General features: G+C 46.6%; 1 pseudogene; it reads right to left on the bottom strand.

Annotated features, from left to right (window-relative positions):
• Nucleotides 1-5233: 5233 nt before the first annotated feature.
• Nucleotides 5234-5722, bottom strand: LOC103251337 (annotated as a pseudogene).
• Nucleotides 5723-6486: the final 764 nt, after the last annotated feature.

Raw genomic sequence — 6486 nt, 5'->3', positions numbered from 1 at the left:
CAAGCAATCCACTCACCTCGGCCTCCCAAGGCGCGGGATTACAGGCTGAGCCACTGAGCCCAGCTGTGATTGATCTTTCAACACCAGGATACTTGGTGGAAGGAAACAGCTTCCTCCATACCCACAGCTCTGGAAAAGAGGAAGAAAACTAATAAAAAGCACCATACATTCCATAGCAGGATATTTTAAAAAATGCTTTCATTGATCAACTAAATAAGGTGACCAGATTCTACACCTAGACAACTCCCCTGGCTCAGGTGAGCTTTGTCAACGGTACCTCATCCAAGAGCCAATTGACCCAGGCAGGTCCTGGACACACCTTGCCATCCAGAGTGCATGGGGGATATTGGTTCAGGGCAGGCCAGTGGCAGACGGGCCAGGGTTCCTTGAGGCTCTCCCCGACCATCACGGCTCAGGCTTCGGATCTTATTTCTGCTGTTACTCAGAAGATGTAAAGACCAGTGCGCCCAGGGGTCAAGGCAGGGCCATGGCAGTGAGTGAACCCAGACATGCTCTTTCTCTCTGTCCATTCCCACTTGTTCTTCTCTAGGAAAAAGGAGTTGAGGTTTCTTTATAACAAGAAACTCCTTGTCCTTCCTCCTCATTACTTTGTGAGGCCGGGGGGATTCTTGATTCTGACTTGCGTGGTCAAAACCCATTCAGAGAGACAGGTGTGAAGTGAGACCCTGCCTCTAACTCTCTGGATTAGTGAGTAAATCACTAAAACTCTGCACAATTTGGGGAACTTTAAGCACCTTCCAGACAAATATTCTGTAGTTCTGACAGTTCTCTGGCTGTCCATGGGTAAGGCATAATCCGGTTTTGCCTTTTATTGGCAGGAGCTGAAACTTTTATTGATTCGGTTTGGTCTGAGAAGAAAGGCCCAGGCATTCACATTCTCCTAATTAATTTTTCATGTTCCGTGGCAGCGATTCCTCCTACAACCAGGAGAGGTTGAGCAGTGGCTTTTCTCAGGCTTTTTATGTGCATCAGATGTCAGCAGAACTGCCTCCTGGTTGTGGAGGCCCAGAGGGTGTCTGGTGAGGGGACACAGCTGTCCCTCTGTCTTCTTAGAGATAGCGTGGCTAAGAGGAAGGAGACAGAGAGATCGAAGGCAGAGATAGAGAGAGGGAGAGAGAGAACAGAAGGAGAGAGAAGGGAAGAGAGAGAGAAGAAGGGAGGGAGAGAGAGGGAAGAAAGGAAGACAGAGAGAGGGAAGGAGGGAGAGAAAGAGAAGGGTGGCTTGAATAAGTGAATTTGAATTGTTCTCCCTGAGATGAAAATGATCATTGTTTCCCAGCAGGGAAACACTGGGGCCCAAGGTGGCCCGAGGCTTCCTCCAATCACGGATGGCAGAGTTGCAACTTGAATGCCTGTTGGTCTTCACTGAAGTAGAACTGCCATCTGCCATGAGGCTTAGGCATTAACCTACTTTGACCTTTCCAAAGAGTCACTGCAGAGAGCCATGTGCGTCACCCTTTGTTATCAGAGGACTGTTGTCCTCTTATCAGGGACGTCCTGTGCATCTTGTCCCACAGTGCTATGCAGAGGCAGTTGGCATGGAGTTCACCTTTCCCAAACTTTATCAAAGCACATGCCACACTGCTGTGGAATCGCTCTGTCTTACTCTCTAGCCATGCTGTAAACACTCTGAGGAGAGGAAATCAGTCTTGTCTGTCGGTCTGTCTTCCCGGATCCCATCCAGAGCCAGGCACCTAGGAGGTGCTCATTAAATAGTTGCCCAATGAGTGGGAAATAAAGGAAAATAAGTATGATGTATGTTATTATCTTCCTTGGGCATCCCAGACTCAGGCATTTTGATCACATTATTACAGTCTATGAAGTTGGTTCTGTAGGAGCAAAGGCGCACGGGGGAGGGTCCGCTCAGAGACAGCCCCGTGGTGCATGAAATGCCCTGGGCATCACTGCCAGGCTTTCTGATGTAGCTGAGAAAGTCCATGTTGAATCTCAAAGTGGTCTCTTTAGAGGTCATCTAGTATGGTTCCCTTATTTTCTCAAACAAGGAGGTTCAGATAAAATAAATTAATTTCTGAAGGTCACCACTGATAAGTGGTGAGCTCATGGCCTGTCAGAAATCCTGCTTTCCAACCCTTACCATGTTATCCTGACGCTCTGTTTAATTGCTTCTTTTTTTTTTTTTTTTGAGTTGGAGTCTCACTCTGTCACCCAGACTGGAGTGCAGTGGCCGCTCCCAGCCACCGCAGCCTCGACCTGGTGGGCTCCAGTGATCCTTCCGCTTCAACCTTCCAAGTAGCTGGAACTACAGGCACGCATTGCCACACCCGGCTAATTTTTTGATTTATTGTAAAGATGAGGTCTCGCTAAGTTGCCCAGGTGGGTCTGAACCCGCGAGCTCAGGCAATCCACTCACCTCAGCCTCCCAAAGCACGGGATTACAGGCTGAGCCACCAAGCCCGGCAGTTGCTTCTTTTAAGAATAAAAATGGTGGGTTGGGAGAAGGGGATGTTTAATTAAGTGGGACTTAATAAAACTAAAAAGCTTCTGCACAGCAAAAGAAATAATCAACAGAGTAAACAGGCAATTACAATTGGGAGAAGATATTAGCAAACTATACATCTGACAAAGGATTAATATCCAGAATCTACAGAGAACTCAAATCAGCAAAAATAAAATAAAATAAAATAAAATAAAATAAAGCAAATAACTCCATTAAGAAGTGGGCAAATGATAGGAACTGACATCTCTCAAAAAAAAAGATATACAAATGTCCAACAAACATATGTAAAAATGCTCAACATCATTAATCATCAGGGAAATGCAAATTAAAGTCACAAATGAAGCCGGGCTCAGTGGCTCAGCCTGTAATCCCGCACCTTTGGGAGGCTGAGGTGAGTGGATTGCCTGAGCCCGCGGGTTCGAGACCCGCCTGGGCAGCGAGACCTCATCTCTACAATAAATTTTAAAAAAATCAGCCGGGCATGGTAGCGCATGCCTGTAATTCCGGCTACTGGGAAGCCTGAGGCAGAAGGATCGCCGGAGCCCAGCAGGTCGAGGCTGCGGTGGCCGGGAGCAGCCACTGCCCTCCAGTCTGGGTGACAGAGTGAGACTCCAACTCAAAAAAAAAAAAAAAAATATATATATATATATATATATATATATAATGCATATATCAAAGTAACTAGAGGAGAGGACTTGAGATGGTACCAACACACAAAAATGATCAACATTCAAGGTGAGCGACACCCTGATTTCCCTGACTTGATCGTTATATATTCTTTGCGTGTGACAAACACTCGCATGCACACCATAAAGATGTAAATTATTATATATCAATAAAAAGGGGAGAAAGATAGATAGCAAAAAAAAAAAAAAAGAATAGAAATGGAATAGAATTTAAAGAACAGAAAGTAAAACCAGGTATAGCAGGCGGGTAAGGAGGAGACTATTGAAATGACTCACTTCAGAAGGCAGGTGTGCACATTTGTCACATTTCTTGGCTCCCATGAAGGACTTGCAGATGTCATTTTTCTGGATAGGATAAAGGTTTCTCAATGAGGTTTTTGTTTTGTTTTGTTAAGGTTGTTTGCAATGTCCACTTGGAGACGGAGAGTATAAACTTGTTCTCTCTCTCTCTTTTGCCCCTTCTTGCCCAGGCTGGGCCTCTGTTCTCTGAGATGATGGAAGGCTAACCCTTGAGCTGTGTCTGTTTTTGTCTGGCTTGACAAATGGGCTGCTATCTCTCACGGTCAGAGATGAGGGACAGAAACTGGGGGAAAACGGGGTTTAATTTCTGCAACCAGGCTACAGGGAGACAGGTCATCATGATTACCAAACACCCACTCAAAGTAACAAACTCATTTTAGTATTTATACCTAAAATCCATAGCCTTTCACCTATCCCGAGTTCAAAACCTGTGTACAGTTTCGGTGCAACTCAGAATTTTCTGACCATGAAAGTCTCCTGGTCATGCTGACATTTTTAAATAACACTGGAATTTGCAACATGTTATTTTACAGTTTTCCAGAGGAAGGGGCAGACAATTGCAACATGTGGAAGGAAGGGAAAGTCACAACATTGAAAATGATAGGTTTAAAATTATTTTAAAACACAGTTATAACAATTCTGTTTCCAGAATCCTGGTCTGTAACAGTCCGATACCCTTATACTCACAGATGGAGGGGAGGTGGGCAATGCCGACACCAGGCTTGGACCATTTTTCACGTCTCCTATCTACCAGGTGGTCTGGTGTAACCGGCTGTCTTTTCTCCAGCACCAGCAATGGCTTACGAGATAAGAAGGGGGAGCAGCCACATTCCCAGGGCAGTGTGGGGAAAGAAAAAAATGTGCATTTTTAAATTCAAGGGGCTTCCACATTTAGCCCAACTTAGTTACAAAAGAAAGTTTCTTAATGCAAGTTTCAAAGTCTTTTCTAAACGACTGTTCTAATATAATGAAGATGGCCTCTTTTCAGCCTGTAACACATCCTCCGTGGTCTTTTCTTCTTCTGATGGCCAATTAGGACACTGAGAGGAGAAAGAGGAGAAAACCAACCACCATCTGTCACCAAATGAGCATGCCAGGTTGCACACAACATGGCTCCAGGGAGCACCACTGTCCATGGGGTCGACATGAATGGAGCCCTATGGAAGTGTGCAGTGACAGTCTGCATGTCACCGACAGCCCTGAAGTCAATAATTCTGCAAAAAAAGGACATTCCTTGCTAATAAATGACAGTCAGCTACCTCCCACAGACACCCACCAAATTGCCCTCTCTTTCCTCCTTCCATGAAGAGTTGGTGAAAACGTCATTGTAGACCTGTCTCTGGAGGCCATTCCTCAGAGCTCCTTTCTGCCCAGGTATTTAGGGTCCAGGAGCACTTCCAGAGTTGAGCTCTCAAGGGAGTTGGGGATTTGGCTTGTCTGTGATGACTCAAACCAGGATGGAAGCTGATGCTTGCTCAGTGTTTCCCCTTATGAACCTTTCAATCCTCACAACAATCCCATTTCACACATGAGGAAATGAGGCAAAGCCCACACAGCTGACACACCAGATATGGCTCTCTTCCTAACACAGCAGCTTGCTGGGCACAAGTCTGGTGCTGGCTGGTCAGGTGGGCTAGTTCTGATGGCTGCTTTCTTGTGGATCTCAAGCCTCCATTCTTTCCCTCCACCCTTGGCCTGTTCACAGGTGCCTTTTCTTTTTCTTTTTCTGGCTGCAAGTTTATTTCACACCCAATAATCCCCTCCAGTTTTACTGAGGTGGCTGATCACGTCCATGACCAAATCCACCTCTAAACTGGAATTCAGTTACTGACCCAACCCCAGCCTCTGCTTTCTTGTCAGCACCAGGGGGCACAGCTGTAGGTGTAGGTGTCCGTCTGTAGGTGTCTCTGTCAGCTTCCCCTCTTGTGAGCCTTGTAGGTCGTTCCCCTTCCAGACCTTTGGGCCGAGGTCTGCCAGTCTCTGGACGGCTGTGGTGCAGGGTAGCTGGCACAATCTCAAGGGGCAGATGGATACCCTCATTACTAAGGTACCAGTTGAAATATCTCCAGTCAAACTGTTCCTTCACATAGCCTCGAGACTTGAGAGACTGCGTGGCCTTCATGACTTGAAGGTTGGGCACATTCTTGTCAACCAGCTCTGGGTGCTTAGGCATATGGATGTCCTTCTTGGCCACCATCACTGCCTCTTTGAAAGGGAGCTCATAGATGGCAATCCGGTTCTTTTTGGGCATCGACATCACGACGGCAACAGGGTCCAGGGCCGAGGCTGGAAAGGCAGGTGCCTTTTAATGATTCCTTCAAGGCCTTGCTGCTTTTCTCTCCTCCTGGGCCCTAGCTAAGGACAGCGCATCTAGCCAGAGTTTCAGCCATGCAGGGGAAAGGGATAGGAGGTTGGATCCATTTCCCTCAGGAAGGAACTGAGGCTCTTTATGCTCCATCTGCGTAGCATTTGTCTTTCTCAAAATATCCAGAGATGTGAGACTCAACGCTCAGGTGACACACAAGATAGCCTTCTGCTTTGTGGAGAAAATGGAAGTGTGGGAGAGGCCACAGAGAGGGAAGTGAGGGGTGTGCCGGTGAGGGCTGTGGGATATTTTCCCTCAGCCATGCTGTGTCACGCTTTTTGCTCCAAGGGACAGACTCTGCTCCTGTGGGGAGCCTCTGACCCAGCTCCAAGCAGAATGACAAAGAGGTACACAGAGGAGACCCAGCCAGCCTCCTGCCCACTGCGGGCCACCTCGCTGAAGGATGAAACATGCTTATTCGCCAAACCCAATGACTGACCTTTACTTTGGCTTTTTAATCCCTTGGTAGTTTACAAATGTTCCTTTCTGTTTTGCAGCTTTGAACTACACATTATTCTTTAAGGGGTATCGAACTAGACTTGTATGCGGAAGAATATTCCTCACCATTATGACAGGTAAGTTCTCACCTGTAATTTTATGGCTCTGCTTTCTGACCAGATATTAGGAGTATTCTGAAATGAAAAGCATAAAAGAGA

Source organism: Carlito syrichta, unplaced genomic scaffold (genome assembly GCF_000164805.1).
Source record: "Carlito syrichta isolate Samal-C Ts95f unplaced genomic scaffold, Tarsius_syrichta-2.0.1 Scaffold56983, whole genome shotgun sequence".
Classification (NCBI taxonomy): Eukaryota; Metazoa; Chordata; class Mammalia; order Primates; family Tarsiidae; genus Carlito; species Carlito syrichta.
The sequence above is the reverse complement of the archived record's forward strand: the minus strand, read 5'-3'. Positions and strand labels throughout refer to the sequence as shown.